At 39.4% G+C, this 26,462-nt stretch overlaps 1 long non-coding RNA gene across 1 annotated transcript; it reads left to right on the top strand.

Moving 5' to 3' along the window:
• The first annotated feature begins 15,031 nt into the window (after positions 1 to 15,031).
• Positions 15,032 to 16,312, top strand: LOC132060766 (uncharacterized). The gene is made up of 2 exons (XR_009416015.1): positions 15,032 to 15,277; positions 16,005 to 16,312. It is a non-coding gene; the product is annotated as an uncharacterized LOC132060766 (long non-coding RNA).
• Positions 16,313 to 26,462: the final 10,150 nt, after the last annotated feature.

The raw sequence follows: 26,462 nt of genomic DNA, 5'->3' as shown, positions 1-26,462 counted from the left end.
TATTGTCCATATAATTTTCATATGTCCTTTATAAAAACCCCATCATGTGGGCCCCACCTCGGCTTACGGTTACGAGGGCTATATCTTTTAACGTATCATTCCAATCATACTTTTGTGCAATTCCAAATATCATACTCATGCTATCCTCATGCTAATACAGTAGAATTTCATCCTTTATACTTGTAATATTTGCTCCTCCTTTAGCTAACATTAAGCCATCTACAGCCTTAGTAACGCGAAATTTTTTTGGGGTGTAACATTCGAATTCACCGGAATATCATCAATAAAGACAATAATGAAATGATCAAGAAAAGGTTTAGACACGCGATTCATCAGATCCATAAATGCAGCAGGTGCATTAGTTAGACCAAAAGCCATCACCAAAAATTCAAAGTGTCCATAACGAGTACGAAAAGTTGTTTTCGGAATATCCTGCTCCTTTATTTTCAATTGATGATACCCAAACCTCAAGTCAGTCTTTGAAAAGAATTTAGCACCCTAAAGTAGGTTGAACAGATCATCTATCCCAGGCAAAGAATACTTATTCTTAATGGTCACCTTATTAAGCGGATGATAATCAACACACATTCTAAGGGATCCATCCTTCTTTCTGATGAATAAGATTGGAGCACCCCAAGGTGAGGTACTTGGTCGAATAAAGCCTTTATCCAACAAGTCCTTCAATTGGTCTTTCAATTCTTGTAGCTCTGCCGGAGCCATACAATACGGTGGAATAGAGATAGGTTGAATATCTAGACTAACATCGATCCCAAAATCAATAACTCTATCAGGTGGAATACCCGGAAGATCTTCTGGAAACACTTCGGGATATTCATTAACTACAGGGACAGATGCGAATTCAGGTACTACAGCTTGAGTGTCGTTGACAGCAACCAGATGATAAATACACCCTTTCGAGATCATTTTATGAGCCTTAAGATAAGAAATAAACCTACCTCGAGGCTTAGCAATTTCACCTTTCCACACAATAACTAGTTCATTAGGGAATTCAAAACGAACTAATTTATGTCGGTAATCCACATTTGCATAGCACACAGACAACTAGTCCATCCCCATAATCACATCAAAATCAACCATCTCTAATTCGAACAAGTAGGCTATAGTCTCAGGACCTTTAATTACAACTACACAATTTTTATAAACTCTAGAAGCAATAACGGGAACACCAGCAGGGGTATCCACAGAGAAAGGTTCTAACAATAGTTCGAGCTCCACCCCAAAATCAAGAGAAAAATATGGTGTTACATAAGAGAGATTTGAACTCGGATCAATCAACGAATACGCATCGAAAGAGCAAATAGTGAGAATACATGTGACCACAGCATCTGAGGCTTCAACTGCCTCCCTACGGGTCAAACCATGAAGTCAGGCTTGACCCCTATTAGCGGTGTTAGCAACCGCTTTACCAGTCCTATTACCACAAACATTAGGAGCGTTATTAGTATTACCAGCAGGCGGATTCCAAGAAGCAACAGGTGCAGATGAATTATTTCTCTAGCTCGAAGAGTTAGCCATTTCAGGTAACCACTTCCTACACTCCCTCTTGAGGTGGCCCCTTATACCACAATGATGACAAATACGACCCTCCCATCTAGATGAGTGTCTATTACCACCTTGCGAATACCTTTTCTGATTATTGTTCCTCTGACCTTGTCTACCAGATGGAGCACTGGCATTCGAATAAGTGTCGGTTTGAGCAGGTGCAGAATACCCTTTCTTTTGCCCCCTATTTTGCGAACCACTATACCCACGCCAGACCGGGGCTTCTTACTTTGTTCCCTTTCTAGCCTCTCTTCACCCTTTCTCTTGTTGCTCAGCGAATCCAACCAAAGATGAAAATGTACAAGTGGGAGACATAGTAGCAGCAACACACGCATGCTTGATAAGTGGTACTAACCCACGCATAAATCGGCTCAACTTGTGCTTTTCAGTCGGAATCATATACGGCGCATACTTCGCCAGACGGGTGAACTTCAAGCTGTACTCACGAACACACATAGTGCCCTGCTCAATATTCTCAAACTTAGTAGCCATAGCAAACCACTCCTCATCAGATAGGAACCTCTCCATGAATGCCCCCTCAAATTTAGCCCAAGTAGGAGCTGGAGCATTATTACCTCCCTCAGTCTTCCACAATTCGAACCAAGCATGAGCAACATCTTTTAATTGATATGATGGGAATTCTGTAGGTTTAGAACTATGAGCACCCATGGCCCTTAAAGCTTTGAAAATCTCATCCATAAAGTATTGGAGATCATCCTTCTCTCGCGAACCAAAGAACTTGGGAGGATTCAGCCCCAAAAAGTGCTTAAGCCTTCCCCCATAACCAAGTGTCGGATCCGCACCCCCACGCTATTGTTGGGCTGGAACAAGTGTAGTAAGCATACTTCACATGCCGCATCGACCCAATATCGGCCATGCCCACAACGAGAGGGTTGGAGCGGAGTGCGCCGGTGGTGCTTGGTCTCCATTTCCATTCTCAACCCCAGCAGCAGTCTCATCAGTGGTGCAGTTAGTGATCCTAGCAGCTCATCCGCCAGACGATGAATCAGAAGCACTATTACTCCCTTGATTAGCAGCTCCCGCACGAGTTAAAGTGTTACGACCCCACTTACGGGGGCCGTGCGGGCACCTATCATAAGACTAACTAGTAGGCGAACCCTTACCAACCAACCCAAAATTCAGCCAGTTTATAATTATCATTTTCTTAATGATCACAATGTTTAAAAGTAAATGCTCAACATACTCTGTTATTGATACAAGAAAAACTAAAAAACTCCCCGGGGTCTAGTCAAGACAGGTACAAGAGCTCCCATTACACAAGGAAAATATAATAAATGACCCAGCCTCTGCCTAGAGTGAGATGAGCGAGGCTGTAGGAGAATGCCTAGTAATCCACATGAAGAAACTTCAACTTAAACAACATACCTACACCCAAAAGATGTAGCAAGAGTAGTATCGATGCCCACACGTACGGTAAGCATTATAGGTCGACTAAGATTAGTTCACGCAACACAATATAAAATCAATAAGGTAAGCAGATAAGTCAATGACCCTCAAGACTCTCTACATAGATTATTATATCGTCACGAACCTACCTTTCTACTCCCAGATATTCACCTCTCTTATTCCCATAGAAATACCGGTTATGTAACTAGTCATTAAAATCCCATTCTATCTTCCCTTAAGCCAATTAATTGAGTCTCATCTCCTCATTTACACTAACATCTAATTCCTAACTCTTAGTCGTAGAGCCTTTCTACCCAATTCACTTACCAAGATATGATGCACTCATGGGACAAACTTACCACTTAGAATTCGTTCTTACACTCACCTTTGTAAGAATCACCGCCTCAACAAAATCGTAAGAGTTACATAATGCAATATAACATACTGACAGTACACAAACATAAGGACATAGCAAAGATGAAATGTAATGCAATGCAAGGGCCTAATCACGCTCGTATACATGTTAACGATGTCATTACGTCGGTAATCTTGACTCCGGCAGGACCCATGGTGTCCATGTACCACTCGTTCCGGATACTCATCGGACTCGAGCCATAAATCCTCCGCTCCGGAAAGAACCTCGGACGCAGATCCATATTATATAAATATACTCACTGTTACATTACCGCCAATGTTTGGCTGACAGATAGTACCTCATATTTAACCCAACTCGGCCATATGACCGGATAACACAACTGACATGTACTCAGACTTTCTGCTTCATGTATTACCTCATAACCTTATGCAATGTATGCAATGATGCCAATGAATGAAAACAATATCATGAATCATGCCCTTGATGGGCGTAGCACTATTATGCCTTTCTTCAGTCTTCCCAAACCAATCCTCTTTGTTAACAAGAATGACAATCGTGTAGATATTTCGATATACTTGGAAATAAAGACGGACACCAAATATACCGAGGAATACATATTATGAACAATGAAATACCCCTTTCTAGCCATGACAATTAATCACTTTCAGTCCTAACGCATAACCCTAAACGTAAGCAGCACTCAACCCTCAAGTAAATACTCATTGTTACCCTAGTTACTATTTACACATAAATTTCGTTAAATTGTGAATATATCCTTCTAAACTCCGTGTCTGAAGACCTAATCATGCAATCCCCCATCAACTCTAAATTTATATATGATTCACTAATCAAAGTCTAACTCAAGTAAATCATAACCTACCTCGATGACGATCAACTATTTGAGTTTCCATGAATTGCTCGCCTTCCTAGCTTTTATCCAAATCCAGGGGAGGTGATAATTGTGGGGAAGGATATAGAGAATGTTGAAAAAAATCCTCTCCTCTTAGTGTCAAGGGGTTTTCCTTTTGTTAAAACCTAATAGCAACCTTGGAGGGTCTTTTATTAAAAGGGAGGGTGAAATTTAAACTGAGTAACCAAAAAAACGTGTCACTGCCCCGCCTCGTCCGTCGCGGCGGACAAGGTCTCGATATAGCAGGACCGCTGTGGCGGTCCCTTGGCCGCTATAGGGGTCCAATTCCTGCCCCGAGCCCACGACTTTTAACTCTTTCCGAAACTGATTTTTCCCTACTATTAATCCTTAAAACACACCATGGGGCTTATTATTTATGATCATAGACCTAGATTGGGCATGGGTTCATGAAGTATTAAATAACGACCGGACGGGTCGTTACATAAAGCCATTTCTGCGAAGCACGAATTAACGAACATGTCAGGATGCTCCTAAGGGAAGTTCAAGCTCTATAGCACAATCTAGAATAAAGAAGAATGAGAAACACCTATTAATGTCCTGGTATTTTTTCGATCATGAAGGTGATCAGGCTGCACAAGGAAGACTCCACTAGACACAGACAGATCCTAGGACACATATAAACCTAGGCTCTGATACCAAGCTTGTCACGCCCCAAAACCCATCCTAGGCGTAGCAGGCATCCGATGCTATGAACAACACCGGAAGCACCTTATAAAATTAATAAACGTTAATTTTTTTTTTTGATGATCTTTCAACATTTATATCAATACGTTATAAATAGTTAACTAACTCATGGTCACCATCAAATAATAAAATCAGCGGAAGTCTATCATAAATATATCATTATAAAATGTAGCAACACCCAAAGAGTCAAGCAATGACTTCAACAACTACCCACAGAAATAACTTCTATCTATGGAGCCTCTAAAATGATAAATAAAACATAATCTAACTTCGGGACGCAGCCCGAAAACTAAAACAATCACTAAGATAGGATGGTGCCCCACGAACAAGCATTTGGGCTCACCAAATAGTCCAGAAAGTAGAAAGCTCTTTTAATCCGCATGCGTATCATGAACTTGCTCTTCAACGTTACCTAACACACCATAAAAAAAAATAACGGTATGCCTGAGTACTGGGTACTCAGTGAGTGTCTCCGGGATAATAGTTAATATAACAAAATAATATAATAAAGATCAGTGAAGCGGTGTCAACAAAAGCAGTTTATTTCAGAGATAGAATAAATCACCCACTTAGTTACACCATTAAGGAAAACCATTAAAGAGGAAATAAATCAATTTAAACTCATTATGTCATTTATCAAATTTAAGTCTTTCAATGATGAATTCAAGATCATCAACAAGCCACTTACAGGCAACCAAAGTATAACACATGCCGATACAGGCCCAAATCAACATAAAGAAGGGACGACCATTTAAGGTTCCCTAAACTGCATGGAAGCACCACATCGGGGTTATCAACCCCAATGGCTACCCTTCCTTCCAAATAAATAGGCAAAGACCACACCGGGATTGCGAATCTGTTATAGCCGTATTTCGTCCGTTTGGATATTTCGAGGTGGTCGCGAAAAGTTAAGGAAGTGACTATCTTTTAAATTATTTTAATGTGTAAGTGGGTTATGAATATTGGTTACGAATATTATTAGTATGGAAATATCGAGAATGACTAAGGGCGAAATGGTAATATTGAGGAAAGTCGAGGGGCAAAACGGGAATTTTACAAAAGGTGTTCAAGAAGGTTCTTGGAGGGCTAAAGTGTTCAAAAAAAAAATGAAAAGAAAAAGGGAGGGGCCAAGTTGGCCGTCCAAGTGTGTGTGTGTGTGGCTATGTGGGCCCCACTTTTTATGGTCATGTGATCATGTACATGGACAAGGCTTATAATGCAAGATATAAGTCATCCTTTGTTTTTAAGAAAATTCCAAGAAAAAGATGGAAAAATCTAGAAAAATGGAGAGAGGGGCATGTGCCCCTCACATGACTATGAGAATTATATATATATATATATATATATATATATATATATATATATATATATATATATATATATATATATATATATATATATAAAAAGAGGGAGTTCATCTTTTAATTGAAGAGTTGAGAGAGAAAGAAAACAAAACAAGAAGAGAGAAATATAGTAGTATACGGCCATGGCCATGAAAAATTAGCTCCATGGAAAGTTGATCAAAAAAATTATTTCTTCTAGTATTCCAACCAAGCTGAAGGTCTTCTTTAATATGGGATAGTTGTTGAAGCAAGAAAACTACTCATTCTTACAAGGAGCAACTCAAGTCAAGTGGTAGAGTTAAGGAATAAGGTAAGATTTCATCCTTTTTTTATGTTGTGGATGGTTTGTACATGTGGTAGAGTGAAGAAATGAATGAAAACCATGAATTTAGTGTGTTGCAAGGGGTGGCCGAATAAGATGGGTTGTGTAGAAAAGATGAATGATTTTTATTTAGTAATTTGATTGTTGTTATTGTGAATTCCATAATAAAAGTGAGGATTTAATGATTTGAGATGAAGTTGTAATTGTTGTGGTATTGTTATGGAAGCTAATGTGACACTAGCATGAACTCTTATGTTTGTATCGATGAAGTTGTTAATGTAGAGTGTTGGCGGAGCTTATAAAATTGGAAGAAAAATGTAGTTAGTGTTCTTGTTGAATTTGGAAAGCTTTGGGTGAAGTGGTATGTTGGTTGGGTTGTTTGGAATATTAGTTGAATTGTTTGAAGTATTCTTGAATATATGTAATGGACTTGAATATAAATAAAATGCCATGGAATGATGCGGCAAGAGTTGTTAATATTAGAATATATTTTGAATTGATGGTTGGAATTGTTAGAATAATTGTTGGTATTATTGATACTTTGGCCGGGTTGAATTCCCGGATTGTTGTTGATTAAAATTGGCCGAGTTAGAATCTCGGGATGGCGCATTTACGGGAAATTTTTGCCGCGAAATTTTGACAGTAGCAGTGTTACTTTGAGAATTTACTTTTAGATGCTCAAGTTAACATTTGGTAAATATGACCAAATTGTAGATTTGGCGAAATTGGAACTTGAATTTGGAGGAGCGTAAGAAGCGGAAAAAGGTATGTAAGGCTTCCCTCTTCCTTCTTTGGCATGTCTTAGATGTAATAGGCTTGAATACGTGTCTCGGGGACTACTCTAATTCTAGAAATCCGAGCTTGAACTTGACTACTATTCATTCGGAGAATTGAATTAAATGCTTATGAATAGTTGAAAGAATTGTCTAAACACCTAGAACTTGCATGAATAGGATCCGTTTACCCTAAAACTCTCATAAGTAATGTCATGAAACGTATTATACGTAAATTGTACACGCCACCTCATTTGACTCGAGGTGGGCCCGCTATTCCCTAATTTCTCCTGTGGCTCCATTTGGCTTATTTCCGTACTACAGTTAAAGGAAATTTTTTGGATATCGTTCCGAGGCTTGATTTTCTTCCTAAAGGTTCATAAATGTTTTCCAAAATATTCATTCTTCTCCGAATCCAAGTTTTACAAATTTTTGAAAGTTCTTGTGACTAAAACAATGACTATGATTCTATGATGACAATGAAGATGTCAGATATGAGAAAATGACTACGACACGACATGACATGACATGACATGATATGACACGACATGATATGATATGAGATGATATGACATGACACGATATGCTATGACATGATACGATACAATATGATATGTTCTACGTTCTCTTAATGTTATTCTCCGTTGATAGTCTCGCCTTATGATTATTGATCCTCCAGGTGAGACAAAGCGGCCATGATTACTCCATAATGCGATCGGAGGTTTCCGACCTTACGTCCCTCCGACGAGTACATGACTTTCTTTGGGCTCTCGCGCATGCCATACCCGTATATGGGTTGGGGGGATGGGATACATGTATATGTGGGGAATGGGAAGGGAGACATGTTTCATTGCCACACAGGTCGAGTGGCTTATCATCCCAGACGCGGGATGCCCTGACGCGGGATATATGGGCGAGCCGACGTATTTCGGCGCTATGTGGGTGAGCCGGCTTGTTCGGCGCTATGATATCATATGACCAGACAAGCATGCATGGCATCCGCCCCCAGGGGCACTCATATGCACAGGTCACAGCTTTACACTATATGATCCCTATGTACCGGTTACAGCTTACATGATATGTTCCATATGTACGGAGTTCTGACTTTACACATGACATGTTCCATATGCACGCCTTACTCCCCCCATACGTGATATGTCTCATATGTACAGGATATGCTCTACATCTCCATACTGATGTTGCACATGACTATGTCTCTTTCCATGTTACCATCCATGTCTTACATACTCAGTACATTGCTCGTACTGACGCCCGCTTTTTGCGGGCGCGTTTCATGCCGCGCGGTACACCGTACGAGGTAGAAGCCATTACAGGAGACGTTCCAGCGGATTGGCGAGCTCCACTTCATTCCGGAGCGTTGCCGTGTCAGAGTATCTATGCTACCGTATCTGGAGTAAAATTAGAGACTTTGCAGACAGAGTCGTGAGTCTAGAGTGACAGTTTTGAAAACGGCCCCACTAGCTGATATGTTTTATTATACATTATGTTACAGGGTCCTTGCGCTTACAGACCGTGCCTAGTTTGAAAAACGTCAAAAGGATTTTGAAAATTTTACTATGTATTTTACTATCATTTGTTTTAAGAATCCGAAGAGAATATGTATGTAACAAGCGTCAGCGGGTTCGCTCGGCTCCGAGTATGGGGTCGGGTGCCCATCACACCCTAGTAAGATCGGGGTGTGACAGAATCCTCGATGACCACTCTTTCTCCCGAATGGCTAAGCTAACCCCACTAGGATCTATAGTGACTACCCATTCTCTCTAGTAGTTAGGCCAAACATAAACAACATAAATCATGGCAAAAAAGCCGAATCACCATCCTAGCATAGAAGCCAAATCACTCAAATCATGGCATGGAAGCCGAATCACAAGTCATATCATGATAGTCACATTATGCATTAAGGATTATGTCCATCATCCCATTATAGCGATACATCAAGCCATTTTAGTTTTAGAAACCGGGTTCACTTCTTTAAACAAGTTTCAAGTCCAATATGCACCATTATAGAGCATTCATATAAGATAGTCCAGCTTTTCAATTATCAAGTTTAAACATCCTTTATGGGGTAATTCAAGTTCGAGTACCAAAGCTTTATATCTCAATTTTTCAATCATCCTTTAGAGAGGAAAACAATCATGAATACTTATATATAATATAGTACAAACAAGGTTTAATGTGGGCTTGTCCCTCACGCACACAAACCACAACCAAAGAGTTCATAAAAGCCTATCGAAAGAGTATGTTCAAAATGAGACATACCTCTAATCCCGCTACAAACTAGAAATCGGATTCCTTCTAAGTTCAACAACCACACTACAATGGATATTAATAACAAAGTTTAGAACTTTAATCAATTCGAGGAATTTCTTCCCTTATTTGAAAAACTAAGGTTTTTCTAGCCTACTTGTTCTTGAATTCGTATGTCAATCATTAGTGAATTCTAATCTTGAAGTATGCTCTACACCAATCCAAAACTTATTACTAAACTAAAAAAACCAGAAGTCTTACCTCTTAGACGAACTCCGCATGCCCTTATCTCCGTCTTCTTGAGTTTTCAAGAATCTAGGGTTTGGAGAGATGAACTAGCGTCAAGAAGAGGTGAATTTAGTGCAGAATCGATGTAAATGGAGTAGGAACTCTAATCTTGAATTCTAATCTTGAAGTATGCTCTACACCAATCCAAAACTTATTACTAAACTCAAAAAACCAGAAGTCTTACCTCTTAGACGAACTCCGCATGCCCTTATCTCCTTCTTCTTGAGTTTTCAAGAATCTAGGGTTTGGAGAGATGAACTAGCGTCAAGAAGAGGTGAATTTAGTGCAGAATCGATGTAAATGGAGTAGGAACTCACCTTAGAGGTTTGGGAGACCTTAGGGTTGATTTTTTTGTGATTAGAGATGTATAGGAACTACCCCAAGCTTAAATATAAGATAGAAACTCGAAAACCAAACTTTTAACCCAAAACCTGACGTTTTTACGATGGGCCGGAGATGGGTGGCCATCGTGGGACCCGTTGCAGACCTTAGATTTAGAAAGGGTGTTTTTGTGCACTCGACGCGTGACATGGAGCCATTGCATGAGCCTTCACTTGCACGACACGTGGCCATCAGGCGGCTCGTGTTAGTTTCTATGCAGTGTTCGGTAAAATGGACATAAATTATTGTACAGTGCTCCGTTCGGCCTCCATAATATATCACTGGAAGGTATTTCAAAGACCTACAACTTTATTTTTGAGTTTTCCCAAATTTCCAATGCAAATACCCAAAAACTGGCCATAAGTACAGACTTGTTACACCTTGAAGAATTCTCCGTTGATGCACAGTGAATAGACTAACAAAGGGCATGGAGTATATGATGTTTCAATAAGTAAGAAATAGCATTTGATAACCCTAATTGCGATTTCAAAGACATTCGAAGTAAGAGAAGAAAGTTTGCCAAGGAAGGCAAGGTATACGTTATGTATCGGAAAGGATTTACAAGTACCGAATTAATGATGACTTAATGATGCTTTAGAGAGGAGTTATAACGTCCCTTAGATTGTTAATGAGGTGCTAAACAAGTGTTAAGAAGGTTCCATAAGGATTGGAGATCAAACGAGTCGACGAGAACGAGTTCGGAAAAGCTGGGCATTATACGGCCCAACATACTGGCCGTATAAAATATTGTCACGACCCAACCCCGTAGGTCGTGACTAGTGCCCGAGCTGGGCACGCGTACACACCCATTGACAGAAACAGCAGACAAATAACTTATACATATATAAAGATCAAACGTCAGACCGTAGCTAGCATAAGCAGATCTTATACATACAGAAAAGTAAAACGTTGCCCCAAAGCTGTTACGTATACACATATACATAACGGACATAAGCCGGTAAGGTTATCATAATGCGGGGGACGTCCAGATCACAAATCATACAGACACAACCGAGCAAAGGACTACCCACAACCCACGCGTACATATCTACAGACCTCTAAGAGTAATAACAGAATCATATGACGGGACAGGGCCCTGCCGTACCCCTGAATAGACATATACATACACATACATACAATGAAGATTTCTGCACCAAAACATAGGCTCCAGAATAAGAGAGCGCTCCAAAACAGCTGAATGGAAATCCTAAGCTGGTGGATCACCAAAACGAGTATCTGCACCTGCGTGGCATGAAACACGACCCGAAGAAAGGGGGTCGATACGAATATGTGAGAGTATGTAAAGCATGAAATACAGAAAACGAGGTCATAACCGAAGTGAGGAGTACAGAAAGTAAGAACAATAACTAGAATACCGAAGGGCTTGCATCTAAAATACAGATCGTGCATAAGTAGTACAGAAAATAAGTATAATAATCAGAATGTCAAAATACGTCAAGTATAATATTCAGAATGCCAGAATGCTTACTCCTGAAACATAAATCATACATGTCAATATCAGATATCATATGCACACATATCGTGTCCCGGCCCTCTAGTGAGGGACTCGGTAAATAAGATCATCATGCCATCATATTATCATATCACATACCACATACGGTCCGTAATGGACCCGTAGACGAACATGGTCGCCCCTCCTATCTCGGCGCCATAACTCATCATACTTCGAATGTTGCATATCTCCTAACACATCGTACTCCGTATCACATCATACTTCATAACACATCATATTTCATAACTCATCATACTTCGGAAACACATCATACTTCGTAACTCATCATACTTCGGAATAAAGCATAGTGCGCACGATGATATACCGGCCCGGGACTCGGCGAAGGGAGTGACAATAGTGTGCACGAGCAGAATCGTGGGAAACTATATGCAATGTAAAACACTTACAAAGACCCAATAGAATAATCAAAACGAACTGTCAGTTAAAAACCGAAACAATAGTCAAATCAAGTTTCTTCCGAATATCACTAGGGAACATATCAAATAAAACTTTAGAAATCATAATCATGTATCAACATCATATGCATAAAAATCCTCATTTCAGACTCAACAAATAAATAAGTAATCATACTCGGGGGTCGGGATGATAGTCATATTAAGTTCTTTCAAAAAGCTGTTAGAAATATACAAAGGAAAGTCGCGGGACCCACGGACGACCAATCCGAGCCCGCCTATGGAAGGTATAGTCACTATACGTTACAGAGCCTCCTACGAGTATATCGAGGCGATCTGGTTCTGTCTACGAAAGTTAGGGACACTTTTAGACATAGAATCCTTTAAGAACAAAAATTCTTTTTGCATATTGAAATCCAAACATACAAAAGACATAAAGACCATAGCTCAATTACATTAAGAGTTCGGACATCAAGAAGTGAATAAAAATCGTAGACATACTCGGATAGCAAGAATAGAGTTACCTCGAGGCTCGTATCATATCTTACTTACATCTAAGACATGCCAAAAGAAAGAAAGGGTAAGCTTTACATACCTCGTCCGCTTCCTAAGCTATTCCGAACTCAAGTCTCGGCTTCTCAAAATCTACAATAACGTCATTAGGCACCAAACATTAGCCATGAGAACTTAGGAATCCAATTCCAAACTAACACTTTGTCTACAGAAATTTGGGCAGCATTTTCCCTATAACTTCAACAGCCCCGAGAATTCAACTCGGCCGAATCAATAACAACCATACCAACAACCATACTAACAACATCCATAAGTGATTCAAAACGCATTCTAACGTTAATAATTCCTTTCTACACAATTCGGCAACATTTCATTTATATTCAAATAAACTACATACGATCAAGCCAATACCAATGCTCACATATTCAATTACTAATCCGCAACCATTCAAACAAGATTTAAGAACATTCCAAGCAATCCATAAAATATTCAAACAGCCTGGCCAACATGCAATACCACCCGAAACTTTCTAAATTCCATAAGAACAACGACAACACGTTTCTTTCTTCCGAATTCATAAACTACACCAACAATCCACACGATTAGCAACATAATTCTCATAAACGCAAGAAACTATATTAGAATCACATTAGCTTCTACAACAACCCACAATCGATTACGGCTTCATCTTAACCCATTTAATCTCCATTTCCATTATACAACCATAACAACAACAACCAAGAATACTAATTAAAATTAGTTCATTCCCTCCTACACAACACACACACCTATTCGGCCAAGCACCCACATCCACGATTTCATGAATTTTATCCATTCCTTCACATTACAACATACTCACAACATCCATAACACATGCAAGAAAGGATTAAACCTTACCTCTTCCACTTGCCTTCTCAACTTTCGGCTAGGATTGTAGATTGTAGAAACGAATTCCTTGCTTACTCCAACGACTAGTTCACGTTAATAAGGGCCCTTCAATTAGTAGAAAAGCTAGAAGAAATTATTTTTTTTCAATACCCAAGGGCCTCACTCTCCGCCAGCCATGGCCGAGATTCTCCTCCTCTCCTTCTCTTGAATTTTCTAGAGTTTGAAATGATGAGTTGTGCCTTGTGTTGTCATCACTTATATATATATATATATATAGATATATATGTACATGGCCGGTCATGCTCTCTTTTTTTTCTCCAATTTTCTAGAATTTTCTTAAGTTGTAAAAGATGAATTCTAGCCTTGCATGGTCATCTTTGTCTATATATATATATATATATATATATATATATATATATATATATATATATTTAACCCTTACAAAATATGAGATGGACACATAGCCCCCCTTATGGCTTAAAACAATTGGCCAAGCTAGGGGTGGGGCCCACGGCCACTTGTGGCTTCTCCAAGAAGTCATGAATAATAACAATTTCCAAATTTCGGGTTTGCCCTTAATATTCCATACCAATAAAAGATGAATATGCAACTTATGCACTTTAACAAAATCGGAAGAAAATATAACCTTGTCCTTAACTTATCATGATTAACTCGGATTATCCCAAGGTACAAAATACGGGATATAACAAATATACTGGTTGTATGTTAGGCCGTATATTCTGCCCAGATTGGCAGCCTTCACTGGACCAAAAGTACGACCAAACATACGGTCCATATAAATTATACGGACCGTATGTTGGTCCGTGAAATCAAAGCGGGATAGATTGTGAATTATTAAAAAGGGGACCAAGTTCATTTCATTTCATTCCATCTTCACTCCCTTTCTCTCAAGAACTCTCTAGAATATTTCTCCACACCTCTTCCACAAGAATTAAAGAGAATTAATGATCAACTTCATCAAACCAAGAGAATCAAGTGTAAGAAACTCATTAGGGTTCATCCAAGACAAGAAATCTAAGTGGAAGTGGAACTAGGATTTTGCTCAAGTGAAGTGTTTCCACCCAAATTCCATTCCTACACCATCTACGGTAAGTTTTATGGTCTTTCCATGTTGTTTAAGGTATTGAGAGGTTGAAAGACTTGGATTGTAGAAGGAGATAGAAAATGGGTCATGAATGTGAAAATAGTATCATTTTTGAGTAGTAGCTTGGATTGAGTCACGATTCTTGATATGTTGTGATTATAATTATGCTATAATTGGCATTAAGAACATGGGATAGACATTGTATATAAGTGAATGTAATAGTGTGCTATGACCATGGATATGGATGGTTTGAAGTGAATTGAGGAATATGGATAATGTAGGTGAATGAAGACTATTGCTATGATATTGTGAATGTTATTATAGATGTTTGGGAGTTGATATATGATATGGAGGAAGTAGTATAAATAAAGGAAATGCTGCCCAATTTTCTCTAGCTTTAGTCTAGTATGCTAAGCTGTCGATTATCTAATGTTAGTATAAACTCTAATGAAGGTAGAATGTGAGCATTGAAGGAGAACGTTCAAGTGATAGAATAGCTAAATGAAAAGGTATGTAAGGCTAACCCTTCTTTCAATAAGGCATGGTTCTTTGGCTATATACCCATCCTTTCATGAGTCTATAATGTCTTCCAAATGATTCTATCTTTAAAGCTACTAAAGCTCAAGATTCTCGTTATGATTTGATTCTACTAAATTCCTTATATGATGAGTGATTCTCTAAGGATAGATGTAATGAAACAATGATAGTAATGATGCCAAAGACGCTTATGAGCTCTTATGTATATGTGTCTATGTACGACTATTATGTAACACCGAGCTTATATGGCCGGGTATGAAATGTATTGCGCACACACCACTGCAGTTGGGTACGGATAACCCTGAGCCTTGGTAGGGCCAGGTATGTATAATCACCGAGCCTTGCCATGGCCGGGTATGTGAATCACCGAACCTTCGCGGTCGGGTATGCTATGAATACGAATATGAAAATGAATATGAATACGATTATGAATATGAATATGGATATGAAAATGTAAATAAATACGGATACGAATACGGATACGGATATGGATGTATGTACACGATCACGCATTAGAAATGGAAGGTCCCTATGAAAAGCAAGTAAGTGTTTATGACGATGGTTCTACTACCTCCCATCTTATACTATTTCTTATGTTGTCTATTATGCTTCTATAATGATGTTGATTATGCTTTACATACTCAGTACATTCTTCGTACTGATGTCCTTTTATTTGTGGACGCTGCGTCATGCCCGCAGGTGGCCAGGGAGACAGACTTGATCCATAGCTTTATTACTCAGGGACTACGTAGTGGAGCTCCATTTCATTCGGAGCTACAGCTTTTGGTATCTATTCTTTTGTGTACATACTTATGGGTATGGCGGGATCCTGTCCCGCCTATATAATGTGACGTACTCTCCTTAGAGGCTCGTAGACATGTGTACATGGTTAGATGTATTTGGCCTTGTCGGCTTACATTTTGTATGTCATTTTGTTAGCCTCGTCGGCTTATGTACATTGATATGGGCATAGTTGTTGATGGTGATAAAAACGTATTATTGCTCAATGAGATTAGCATGAATGATGGATAGAAATTATGATTAAGCTATGTGGCTCACCTGGATGTAAATGTGAATGCGAGTGTTATATCCCGTATTTTGTACGTTGGGATAATCCGAGCTAACCATGATAAGTTAAGGACAAGACTAATTCGGGATACGAGGTTGAGACTTTTGACCTCCGATTTTATTTTAACGCACAAGTTGGTTATGAATTTTGTTGGTATGGAATATTAAGGGAAATTAGGGGCTAGAAGTGGAAATAAAAATTTCATGAAAAGGCCAAAGTGGCCGTGTGTTAAGGTGGGACCCACATATCGGGATTTTATAAAAGACATATGAAGAGATATATGGGTAGTACATGTGAAGTTGATCAAGTCCTAAGAAGGACCCATAAGCTAAAAATGAGTGTAAGCCCTCCAAAAGAGCGATTTAAGAAAATGTCTTCGGGTGATCTGACTTCGAGGGGCCAAAACGGTATTATGAGTTTGGAATTTGGGAAAACTCCCAGAATTAAAGTTGTATATAATTGAATTAGCTTTCCAACCATAGGTCATGGGACCACAGGTGACATCGGGATAAGGAGATATGAATGTTTTAAAGCAGAAAGGTCGAGCTAAACAGTGGATTCGGCCCAACCCGATTCCAAGTCGGGTCAGGCCCAATACCCACGCCATTTAAGTGAAATTTTCAGCTTTCTCCTTAATTTTTCAGACCAAAATGTCCAGAATTTTCAGAGATGGAGAGAGAGAGAGAGGGGAGGGAGAGAGAAACCAAATTTTGACCACAATCTAAGCCCCGAATCGCGAAGCTCATGAAGAGAAAAGTGTTGTGCGTTGCGTTGCCTTTAATTTGGGCTAAAAATCAGCCAAGAAGAAGAGGGTGACGTGCTGGCTGCATACTTAAGGTAAGACTAAGGTCCCTTTTTCATTGTTAACAAGTTTAATTAGAGTTTTAACGGATTAGAACGGAGAAAATAGCGTTATAAACTAGTTTGTTATTTTGTTGAGATTTATGGATTAAGGGGCTGTTTTATGTGGGTTAAATGGTTGGAATTAGCTGTGTTATGAATGTTTTGAATGTGTTGTAGTGTGTAAAAAAAATGGATGGAAATCATGATATGTTGTGTGTTGAAGTGTGGTCGTATAGGGGCTGTTTTGGTAGACTATGATGGACTAAATTTAGTTAGTGTATTAGTTGATGATTGTTGTGGATTATATGATGAAGATGAAGGTTTAATGATTTAAATTGAAGTTGTAATTGTTTGTGGGTTGTTGTAGAAGTTAATGTGATTTTAGCATAGTTTCTTGAATTTATGAGTATTATTGTGGTTAATGTTGTTAATGTGTGAAATGTTGATGTAGTTTATGAATTTGGAAGAAAGAAATGTGTTGTTGTAGTTTTGATTGAGTTTGGAAGACTTCGGGTTATGTAGTACATTGGTTGGGCCGTTTGGACACTTTGTGGATTGGTTGAAATGTTCTTGAATTTTGTTTGAATGATTTCGGATTAGTACTTGAATATATGTGCATTGGTGTTGGTTTGATAGTATATGGTTAATTTAAACGTAAATGGAATGTTTTCGAATTATGTAGAAAAGAGTTGTTGAGGTTAGAATGCGTTTTGAATTGGTTGTTGATGCTATTAGTATGGTTGTTGGTATTGTTGTTGAAGATTTGGCCGAGTTGAATTCTCGGGGTTGTTGGATTTACGGAAATGCTTTTGCGCCAAATTTCGTAAATGAAGTGTTAAATTAGAATTGGATTTCTAAGCGCTTAGGACTAATGTTTGGTGCCAAATGATGTTATTGTAGATTTTTGGAGAAGCCGAGACGTAAGTTTGGATTAACTTAGCGAGCGGACGAGGTATGTAAAGCTAACCCCTCTTGTTTTTGGCATGTCTTAGTGGTAAGTAGGCTGTAATGCGAGCCTCGGGGTGACTCCATTCTAAGATCCGAGCATGTGTGCGATTCTTATTCATTTCTTAATGTTTGCTCTCTTAATACAGTCGAACCACGATCCTTATGTTTGTATATGATTTGATTTCAAATGTTTCATAAAGACTTTTATTTCCAAAAAGGTTCCGTAACTACGAACGATCGTAACTTTCATAGACGAGCTCGGATCGCCTCGAAACGTTCGTAGGAGATTCTATAATGAATAAGGTCTCCGATTTTTATAGTTGGACTCGGATTGGTTTGATACTCGTCCATGGGCCCCGAGGCTCCCCTTTGCGTAATACTAACGACTTTTGAAAGGGATTAAGTGTGACTATTGTCTTAATTTCGGACGTCGACTACTTACTTTTCTATCAAGTTTGTAATGACAATTATGCCCCTAATTTCCATAAGTTACTTCATATAGTTTGATATGTATCTATAAGTCCCAAAGTTCTATCGAATATGTTCTCGAGCGACACTCGGAAGCAACTTGATTTGACTATCGTCTTGATTTTTAAATGATGATTCATTTCGAATACTTTATTGAGTCTTTGAAAATGTTTTAAACTGCATATAGTTGCTCACGACTCTGCTCGTGCATATGGTTATTACATCCTTCACCGAGTCCCGGCCCGGTTATGTATCGCGCGCACTATATTATATTCCGGTGTGATGCTGTGTTACGGTTCACCGAGCTCCTCGCTAGAGGGCCGGGTTCCGTTTATATTTGGTGTTATGCTGTGTTATTATGATATGTTATGATGTGTGATGGGGATACGGAGATATGAAACCTTCTGGTGTGATACTGTGTTATGGCGCCAACGATGGGCGGGCGACCATAGTTCTAAGAGCCCTATGCATGATTTGTATTTTTTATGAGTAAGCATTTCGATATTCTGGATATTGCATTACTTTCTGTATTTATGGTTTTGAGTTTGATCCTGTTTACTATATTTCACGCTTTGCATACTCAGTACATATTCCGTACTGACCCCCTTTCTTCGGGGGCTGCGTTTCATGCCGCGCAGGTGCAGATATTTATTTGGATGATCTACCAGCCTAGGATTCCTGCTCAGCTGTCTTGGAGCGCTCCCTTGTTCTGGAGCCTATACTTTGATCCGGATTCGGTTATTGCATATATGTACATGTTTATTCACGGGTACGGCGGGGCCCTGTCCCGTCATATGATTCTGTTATGACTCTTAGAGGTCTGTAGACATATATGTGTGGGTATGGGTAGTCACTGTTCATTCATGTCTGTGTGATTTGTGTTTTGGATGTCCCCCTATACTATGATGGCCTTATCGGCTTATGTGTGATAGCATCTGTTGGAAAATGTGATTACGATCCGTATATATATTTGTGACAGCTTCGGGGCGACGTTCCACTTTTCTGTATATATATGTTATTTGTATACTGTATAAGTTATTCGTACGCTATTTCTGATTTGGGATACTGGGTATGTATGAGTGCCCAACTTGGGCACTAGTCACGGCCTACGGGGTTGGGTCGTGATAGCAAGTTAAGATGTGCCAGGGTGGGTTAGCACCGGAAACCCATCATGGCACTCCGGTTGGGTCGTGACAAGACTGTTTCAGACTTAAACGAATTTAGAAGGCCTTAAGAATTTCACTTTTCGGTTTGACTTCAAAATGACTGTTTATCACCCGAATTCAATACGAATGGATTCATATAGCTAAAATGTCATCTTAATACTAGTTTTTACGCATACACACCTAACTCAGGTTTATGGGATGTTATATTAGGTTAGAGATTTGGGTCTTAAATAAAAGTAGGGTTCGTTTGATGTTCTTCTTGATTCTAATTTCTTGATTCGAATGTGCCTAGAATTTCTTTATCTCGAGGCTCAAAGGAAAGGGAAGTCTAAGGAGTGATTATTGGTGTTATTGCTATTCGGCCTTCCAGGTAGGTTACCGTTTACCCTATGGTGAGACTTCGTTTAGCGAAGCATATATTTAAACGATATTGTCGGAGAAAGCATGTAAACCTTCAAGTATAAAGTTGGGTTAGATATTGTCTTAGGCTGGGCCTTGTTGTGTGATTGGGGTTAGCCACCCCGTTGTGTTGTGACTTATCTTGTTCTCTTATTGTTGGCTTGATGCCACGTGGAGATATTAGATATTGGATACGGTTGATATATCTTGATCATGATATTGTAGTATCTTACTTGTTGTCATTTGATATGAGGATAGTGTTCTATTATGGCTTATTGTGTAGCCTTTGCATGATATTGTTGGTGTATCCATGCGTGGTACTTTGATATTGATTTGATTATTGACATTAAACTCATACATTGCACGGATTCTCATCCTTTATGATATACTATTGATACATTGATGATACTTGAGGAAATACTGTTACGAGCTGGGCTCAGTTAGATGAGAGTGACGTGAGGACCGATGTCCGATGTTTATCCCAGAATCGAGGTATGAGTGTAGCGATTGTCGAGGTTATTGTCGAAATCGTGAGGTAGCGGTTTTCGAGGTTGTTCCTGGAACCGTGAGGTAGATGGACTTCGCGGGTCCCCCATGGGTTGTGCTGCCGATATGTATGTTCCATCATTGGAGTATATGCGTACAGTGCATATGCATTGCATCCACATTTCATACATTATTGCATTGCATTTTGCTATGGCTTCTATTGTGATATTCTTATGATATATGGATTCAGATTGAGTATTTTGAGACTTGGCACATTTGGGTTTAGATGCTAAACCTAGGTGAGGACGTGTACTTTGATTTTGGCTCGTGTTTGACTTATACCTTATTGATTTACCTATTTATCTTACTTTATTTCCTCGATATGCGTTAGCTAAACTTAGTCGCCCTATGATACCTACCAGTACTTGTTATTTGTACGGACCTGCACTTACTGCATTCTTTTATGAATGTAGAGTTCCAGGTGGGATCGACTCGGCTTCTCATGGCTGATAGTGGTTTGAGAGTTACTGTTAGAGTCTTACAGGGTGAGCACGAGGACGTCCACTGCCTTGAAGTTTCTTCTTTATTTTATATCTGTTACACCTCGTAGTTTTGTACGTTGAGATTCGTTAGGTGTTAGTTGTTCAATTGTAGACACTGGAGCTATTTTATAGGATATATGAGATTATATGTGCCTATCTTATGGTTAAGAGGGTTTAAGTTCATGTAATAGGTTATGGAAGGATTGGAGAACAAGTGAATTAAGGAAATTAAGTTTGTTGGAACTTTGGAGGAAGGATGGGCAAGGTTTCATACGATAATTTTAGTCTAACTTGAGAAAGGAATATCTCCTAGTATATCAGAAGTTTTGAAGTGAAACAAAAGCCTAAATTGAAGTTCAGGAAGTCTAGTTTCCAACGCAACAAACCGCGCGTCGATCCGATATCAGAATAAAACGTTATGAGCATTTCAAAATAGACTGCCAGAGTAGGAACTAACCCTGCACGAACACGCCCAGAGGTGGCACGAATGTGCAAGAGAAGCACTGAGCAACTCTACACGAACGCACCACAAGGCTGCGTGAACGCGCAGAGCAACTATTGAGTCGGTGCAAACCGACTCTAAAATAAGATAAAAAGGGGATTTACCCCTCATTTTGACTCATCCACCCCTCCAACATATCACTAACCCTCTGGAACCTTCTCCCAATTTCCACCCATAAATTTTTAGCTCAAATCAAGTGAAATCTCGGGATTTAGGTTTAGATAGCGTATAGTTGTGATTATAGTATAATTTTGCGATAGATCTTAGCTTGGATTCAAGGTGAATATTGAATATATTGCTGTTCTAGTGAGAACAAGGTATAAATCTCTCCTTATTAATATTGATTTAGGTTTACTTATGAAGATAGAGCTATTAAATAGTCGTATAATGAATTAGTTGATTGAGAAATCGGGTAAACATCGTGTGGGATGTTTTATGGAGTATATTAATACTGAGGATGATGTTTTTGATGTTAGTGTTGTTATTGTTGTTGTTGGTTGTTGATATTGTGATTTCGGGCTAGGGATATAAACAGAGGAGATGCTTTCCGAATTTCGATAGATTCTAAAAGGATTTAATTTGAAGGCTTAAGATAAGCATATGAATATAAGCCTAACAATAGTATGAATTCTCTTGAATGTATATTTACGAGCTTGAAGGATAAGCGTTAAGTAGTTAAGGAGATCAAAATGGTATGTTAAGGCTAATCCGTTTCTTTCTAAAGGCATGATTCTCTTCTTATAAACCCATACATGACTTTCATAATATCCCTATTCCCAAAAAGCTAAAAGTTCATGATTCTCAAAGTTCTTATGATGCTAAAGATAAATGTTTTCTATGATGATAATGATGATGATGATGATCCCATTTCTAAAAGATTCCAAAGCTTATGGTTTTGATGCTATTATGAGGTTATTGAGCTTATTTCATGATTTTCTTGATTTCATTCATTGTTGTTGATCTCACCTTATGATAATTGTTCCTTCAAGGTGAGATATAGCGATGATGATTGTTCCATAATATAAATCGGAGGTTACCGACCTTACGTCACTCCGATAAAGTTGTTGCTTTTATTTGGGCTCTCACGCATGCTATTTATATTATATATGTATATATGATATGAGAAAAGATGACGGCATTATATACGCGTATATTATATGTATATGGGGTATGGGAAAAGGTGACGGCGTTATATACACATAACCACCTAATCAGTTGGTATACTATGATATCGTCTCGGACGCGGGATATATAGTTATGGATCGGGTTGTTCATTCCGCAAAGAATATATATAATGATGATATGATATATGGATCGGGCTGCACGTTTCGTCGCAGTGCATATATATGTATGTATATGTACGAAAATGTTTATTTTGTTTCTAAAGTTAAGCATGCATGATATCCACCTTGAGAGGCAATCAGGTATACAGGTTATCTCTTTATCTCATGTTCGTCATATCTTTATTATGTTGTTAGTCATGCCTTACATACTCAGTACATTGCTCGTACTAGCGTCCTTTCTTGTGGACGCTGCGTTTATGCCTGTAGGAAAGTAGGGAGACGGATCGGATCCTTAGGAGCTTTATCAGCGGAGTTTTAGGAGTGCTCCATTTTCTTCGGAGATGATGTCTATTGGTATTACTCTTTTGTGTATATACTTGGGCATGGCAGAGTCCAGCCCTGTCTTTATGGATCCCTGTATTATTTATAGAGGCTCATAGACAGATGTATGTAGCTAGATGTCCCATAACCTTACTAGTTCATATTGTTGTATAATATTTTGGCAGCCTTGTCGGCTTATGATGATGGGCATAGTTGTTGATGATTATATATAGATGTGCCGTTATCATGTGATATATGCCTTTACAGATTATGACGCCCTTGAGCTAGCTTTGTGGCCTACGTAGAAATAAGTATGAGATGTATGTTCAGTGGTGCTCGGAAGGTTAGCTCCGAATACCCGTCATGGCCCTCCGATTGGGTCGTGATAAAAGTGGTATCAGAGCAGTTCGTCCTAGGGTATGTCTACGAGCCGTGTCTAATAGAATCTTATTTATGGGTGTGAAGCGCGCCACACTTTAAAACAGGAGGCTGCGGGGCATTTAGGAATATTTGACCTTTCTTTATCATCTTAGATCGTGTGATAGAGCTATGTTAACAGGATTCCCTTTTTCCTAATCGTGTGTTATGATTTCAGTGATGCCTATGAAGAGAAAAGTGACAGCGGCCTAGAAGGGCAAGACAGTGGCCAGAAGAAACACTGAGCGGGAGCCGCCGGTAGATATAGAGGAGGGTGAGTCTCAGAATGAGGTTCTATCTCAGACCTCTCATATTCTACCCATTTCAGAGGAGCATGAAAGGGCCTCAGCTCCCGCTCCGATACCTCTAGTTCCTCCACTAGATGTCTCAGGTCAGTAGATGAGAGAGGCCATTTAGTTGCTGACCCAGTTAGTCACCGCTCAGCCCAGCGGCATGGTGCAGGCCAGGGTGATAGAGCAGTCAGTGCTAGGGGCCGTGATTTTATTAGTCTGAACCTCCAGAATTCTTTGGATCAAAGCCGGATGTGGACCCGCAGAGTTTCATAGATGAGATGTTGAGGACACTACGGATAATACATGCTTCTGATGTTGAGTCAGTAGGGTTGGCCTCCTATAGATTGCGAGATGTGGCTGTTCATTGGTATAGCAACTGGATATCTTCTAGGGGGATAAATGCACCTCCTCTGCTATGGCAAGAGTTTGTAGATGAGTTCCTCTGACATTATTTTCCGCCAGAGGTTCGACGGGCCAGAGCTAACAAGTTCTTGAATCTCAGACAGGGGAGTATGAGTGCTCGAGAGTACAGCCTTCGATTTAATTCTTTGGCTAGGTATGCTCCAGCCATGGTAGCAGATATGGGGGACCGCGTGCACTGGTTTGTGAGTGGTTTGGGGCCACATTTGATTAAGGAGTGCTTGACAACCTCACTTCAGGAAGGAATGGACATCTCTCGTATTCAGGCTCATGCCCAGAATCTGGACGAACAACAGCAGCAACAAAAGAGTGAGCGTGACTATAATAGAGGTTATAATAAGAGGGCTAGATCTTCTAGTGTTGTTAGTGAGTATAGAAGAGGTCAGTGGCAGTAGTATTCTAGGTATTCAGGCCAATCAACGGCTAGCGCACCTCTTCGGTTTGCAGGTAAGAGATTTTACCGTCCTATTTATTCCGGACCGGGTCAAAGTTTCGGAGTTTCAGGTTTCCAGTATAGCGGTGATTCCGGGCAGGCGAGACCACCTTTACCGCGATCTACTCAGTACGGCAAGTTACATGTAGGGCAGTGTTGTTTGGGTTTAAATGTTTGCTATACTTATGGGTGGCCAGGCCACGTTATGCGAGATTGTCCTTTAAGAGGAGGTAGGGGTATGGTTCAACCGACGGGGTCTGTAGTTGGTTCTTCATCATCTGTGCGCCCTCCTGGGTAGACTTCTCAGACTCTAACAGGCCATGGTAGAGGCAGAGGGGGAGCATCCAGCTTGAGCAGTCCTCAGAACTGTATTTACACATTGACTGGTTGACAGGACTTGAAGTCTTCACCCGATGTTGTTACAGGTATATTGTTAGTATTTTTTCATGATGTGTATGCATTGATTGATCTGGGTTCTACATTGTTATATGTTACTCCTTATATTGCTGGTCGAATTGGGGCGAGACTTAAGTCGATTAAACATTTCAAAGTGTTTCATTAATGAGACGTCAGTATGATTAGATGGGAGTTGTAACTTCTTCTCGAAGTAAGGAGTGAAAGGGATAAGTATATGTTTAAAAATGATCATTGAGTATAAATATGCTAATGATTTATGAGTACAAAGGGGTCGAAGAGGTAAGAGAATGATGTACGTTACTAAAAGAGCTAGATATCGACAAGAGCCTTTTTATCGTGTAAATTATATTGGCAATGATATTGTATGGAGGTACGAGTATAAGGATATAGGAATATAAGACAAAGGTAGGACTAAGGTACAGCAAAATTCTCTTCTCTTGTCACAAGATTATTGAGTTAGTAATACAAGGCTGAATAGCTAATGAAGGATGTGAATGACGCTTTGAAGGAATTAGTTATATGATGGTAGATGAATGAGTTTAAAGTCGCGAGTTGATATAAGATGTGCCCTTCATTAATGAGATAAATTTGTAGTTTAAAAGAGGCTCACCTAAAGACCGAGTGTTTAGGTAGCGAAGAAAAAAGAGGAATATTAACAATCAGGGCAGAGTTTGAGAATAAAATTTGCGCTAGATACCATCACGGTGATGAAATGGGAAAGCGAGTAATAGGAGAAAGGTGATTTTGGAAGAACAGTGAAGAAACTATGAAGATCTTTTTGATGAAAGATTAGACCCATCCAGGGCCAGTACGTCCACGAGAGTATGTGACTCATTACAAATATATGCAACTGACTAGATAAAGTCAGACGATGAATAGTCACAACTAAGATTAGTTCCGGATTCGCTGAGAGTATATACTTGCAAGAAAAAGGAGAACTAATGGGATGTTAAATATAGAATAATGGGCTAACACCCTAAGGGGGGAAGATGAGACAAACAAGTATTAGATCACGAGCATGCTTGTTAGAAGCTGGAAAGATAGCAACAGGATCAGGAACCACCTCAAAAAGGATAAGAAAAGATTTCAAGGAAAGTCTTACCCGAAGTTCCAAGACAAAGATGCTACGAAAAGTCCAAAGGATGAAGAA

This window comes from Lycium ferocissimum, chromosome 6 (assembly GCF_029784015.1).
Source record: "Lycium ferocissimum isolate CSIRO_LF1 chromosome 6, AGI_CSIRO_Lferr_CH_V1, whole genome shotgun sequence".
NCBI classification, from domain to species: domain Eukaryota; kingdom Viridiplantae; phylum Streptophyta; class Magnoliopsida; order Solanales; family Solanaceae; genus Lycium; species Lycium ferocissimum.
Note: the sequence above shows the minus strand (reverse complement) of the source record. Positions and strands in the feature narration are given on the sequence as shown.